Raw genomic sequence first — 4,026 nt, 5'->3', positions numbered from 1 at the left:
TTTAACATTTTGATCACTTTTATTCCTATTACAGGGAATGTAAACATCCCTTGTAATAGGAATAGTGTGTGACAGGTCCTCTTTATGAAGAGATGCGGGGGGGTTCAATAGACCCCACATCTCTCCTCCAGGCTGGAAAGCATGAGATCGTGAAACAAATTTCATCGGTCTCATGCATACTACCCACAATCGCGGCTTTGTTTACTTCTGAGAACCTGGTGTGACGTCATCACATCGCGCCCGGGCCTCCGACGGTCATATAGATGACTGGTGATCATCTGGTCACCAGTCATCTCTATGCTTCCCATCCGGCGCTGGGCGATTCTTTCTCTGGGACCCTTGATGGCACGGGAGAGCACGGAGAAGCACCGGATGGCGGCGGGAGGGGGGATGTCCCCTCCCGCCGCCTATAAGAACTGCCGCTATAATCGTCCTTAACGTGCACATAATCACCGGCAGAAGAGAAGGATATCTGAGTAGCTGCACCCATCATTCAGATATCACCGCACAAAGCCCAGGACGTCATATGACGTCCACCCAGGATGGGAGATCCCCTCTGTGGATGTCAAATGACTATGGCTGGGTAATGAAGTGGTTAAATCTGCACAAAAAAATACTGACCTAAACACTAACCCTGGCACTGACCTTTATTATTATTCATTTTTATTTTACACACAGTTTTTTTTTTGTCTCTGCAAGGAGAGAGAGATACAATGCATTTCTCTCCTCCATTCAAAGAGAGAAAACACGGGGGCGGGCGTCACAGTGATCAGGTGACCCAGAACCAGGAGTTCCAGGACCCAATCATTAGTACAAGACCTGGGGCTGACGGTGAGACCTTGCAGTACGCTCCCAGCACAAAGACACATACCCATATATGAAGCCCTATGGAAAAACACCCAGTCCGGTGGGGCTTCATATATGCGCACGCTCAGCGGGAAGGGGTTAATAATGTGACATCACATATATAAAATCCTCACATCCCCTCCACGAGTCCATGTTCTAGATGCTCCACCCCACCAACCTTGTAACAGTGAGGGATGGTGTGACCTTCCTTTGTGGAATCCCGGGAATACAGAGGACGGGGACATCTCTCTGGTGGGGTCCAATTACTGGAATCATCTGTAGGAAACACACACACTGACTGGATCCATTGTTTCTATGTGTTTATCAGATGATGGGGGATCTAGGTGGAGCCTCCATACTACTCTCTGAATATATTATGGGTCACCTGTGCTATTCTCTGTAGAAGTGTCTTCCTCTATGAATGTCCTCGTCATTCCAGCCTCCTCCGTATATTGCTGATCATCCCTCACATACGTCTCTTCTACTTCACCCTCAACTTTCATGTTCATCAGATCTTCACCCTAAACCAAGAAAATATCTTGTAGAATCCATACACCACCTCCACAAGTCATTTTCATGTTCTAGATGCTTCATCCCACCAACCTGATCTTCCTGTGTGGAATCCCGGGAATACAGAGGAAGGGGACATCTCTCTGGTGGGTTCCCATTACTGGATCCATCTGTAGGAAACACACACACTGACTGGATCCATTGTTTCTATGTGTTTATCAGATGATGGGGGATCTAGGTGGATCCTCCGTACTGCTCTCTCCTTTACAATAAAGTCTCCTCTTACCCGGTGATGTGAGGGGCGGCTGATTGTCCATCATGATGTCCTTGTAGAGATCCTTGTGTCCTTCTAAATACTCCCACTCCTCCATGGAGAAATAGACAGTGACATCCTGACACCTTATAGGAACCTGACACACACAATGATACAGTCACCATCCAGACACATCCCTTGTCTGTTACTGGATAATGTCCCAGAATTCCCAGAATCCTCCTCACCTCTCCTGTCAGCAGCTCCATCATCTTCTTGGTGACTTCTAGAATCTTCTCCATGTTGTGTCTCTCAGGTTTTAGGGAGTCACATGGAGGCACTGTGATGGTCATGTGATCACCTGACCTCACAAGAGGAAATCTCTGTATTGGGGAACCAATAGGAATATCGTGTTAGACTCCCAGAATCCTCCTCACCTCTCCGGTCAGGTCTGTGTTTTATGAATAGCGATAAGAGTGATGTAATGTGACCTCCCAGAATCCTCCTCATCTCTCCGGCCAGGTCTGTGTTTTATTAATAGAGATAAGAGTGATGTCATGTGACCTCCCAGAATCCTCCTCACCTCTCCGGTCAGGTCTGTGTTTTATTAATAGCGATAAGAGTGATGTCATGTGACCTCCCAGAATCCTCCTCACCTCCCCGGTCAGGTCTGTTTTATAAATAGAGATTAGAGCGATGTCATGTGACCTCCCAGAATCCTCCTCACCTCTCCGGTCAGGTCTGTGTAATATTAATAGAGATAAGAGTGATGTCATGTGACCTCCCAGAATCCTCCTCACCTCTCCAGTCAGCAGGTGGATGATCTCCAGGGTGAGGTTTAAAATCCTCTCAGTCATGTGACTCCGGTCCTCCTCCATCCTCATTGGTGACTGGTATCCCTATGGACCAATAATTGATAACAGGGAATTATCTGGGCTGTACTGGTTGTACAATATTAGAATGGGGATCTATGGGGGTAATATGAGGGTTTCTATCATGTAAGAAAAAAGAAAGAGGATTTGGGACTTTATATGAGGACATTGGATTGTACCTCCATCCCCGATAATTGAGATATATAGGAGCAAGGTCTGAGACTTTATATGAAACATGCAGCCAGGGAGGCAACACAACACAATGATGTCTGGTAGGTAAAACATTATAATAACCGCCATATATCTTGCATAATAACAAACCTTCCAATTTAATAAAATACAGAAACATTTTATTCCATATAATAGTAATATAGTGACATATTGGCATAGCAACTTATTGGTTTAACAATGGTAACATCATAAAAACGCCAGACTCATTGTGCTTGTCTCTACAGTATAAAACATAATTGAAATTGGTAGAATCCACTGGAACATATTGTTGATATTATATAAAAGTAATATGGGGGGTATCTAATAGCTTGACGTGTTTTGTGGCTAAACTGCCACTCCTCAGGAGCAGATGTAGTGTAGATGTCTATAAGGGTATGAAAGGAAATTATTAAATTGGGTATTGTATAGAAGGAGTTGTACAAGAGTAAGTCCCCCGCTAATACTTACAGACCAACCACGAGTCTGGGTACCGGCATTGGAGGACAATGTGAGCTGAGGCGGTAGTCCCCAGGACGCCGATGGAATGGCCAACAAAGAGACGAGTCCCCCATGGATAGTGAAGGGTAGTGTAAGCCTTCCTTAACGTGATTTGATTTTGATTTGATTTTAATATTTCTTTACAGCGCCACATACACCCTGAAGGGTGTGTCTAAGCGCTGGAAGGAGGTCCGCTGGTCTATTCTGGACCAAAAAGCAATCCAAGAAAAGAAAGAAAAAAATATTTCATAGACGAACTGATAGCTTGTGTACATAAAAGAAAAGAGAAACCATGTAAAATATCAACAATAAAAACAAACAGTAGCAAGGGGGTTTGGAGTGAGGGGGACATAGAACAAGGGGAGGAGGGGCCAGGTCAGTTTAATCAGGCGTGGTCATAATCAACTTGCCCCAAAGAGGAAAGTTTTCAGAGCTTTTCTGAAGGTAATAAGAACAGTAGACTTCCTCAAAGGCAACGGGAGAAGGTTCCAAAGCGAGGCGGCTCTGGCTTACACTACCCTTCACTATCCATGGGGGACTCGTCCACCGGGGGCTGCTTTCTTTTTTGGCCATTCCATCGGTGTCCTGGGGACTACCGCATCAGCTCCCGGGGCCGATAACCTGCCCTTGTCCTCCAATGCTGGTACCCAGACTCATGGTTGGTTTGCAAGTATTAGCGGGGGACTTATTCTTGTACAATTCCTTCTATACATTATCCAAATGAATAATTACCTTTAATACCCTTATAGAACTCTACACTGCATCTGCTCCTGAGGAGTGGCAGTTTAGCCATGAAACGCGTCAAGATATTAGATGCCCCCCGTATTACTTTTATATGAT

The 4,026-nt window shown here is 45.3% G+C and overlaps 1 long non-coding RNA gene across 1 annotated transcript; it reads right to left on the bottom strand.

Moving 5' to 3' along the window:
* Positions 1-1,082: 1,082 nt before the first annotated feature.
* LOC120928455 lies at positions 1,083-1,484 on the bottom strand. The gene is made up of 3 exons (XR_005747192.1): positions 1,450-1,484; positions 1,232-1,367; positions 1,083-1,122 (listed from the first exon to the last, which is right to left on the bottom strand). It is a non-coding gene; the product is annotated as an uncharacterized LOC120928455 (long non-coding RNA).
* Positions 1,485-4,026: the final 2,542 nt, after the last annotated feature.

Source organism: Rana temporaria, chromosome 2 (assembly GCF_905171775.1).
Source record: "Rana temporaria chromosome 2, aRanTem1.1, whole genome shotgun sequence".
In the NCBI taxonomy this organism is placed as follows: domain Eukaryota; kingdom Metazoa; phylum Chordata; class Amphibia; order Anura; family Ranidae; genus Rana; species Rana temporaria.
Note: the sequence above shows the minus strand (reverse complement) of the source record. Positions and strands in the feature narration are given on the sequence as shown.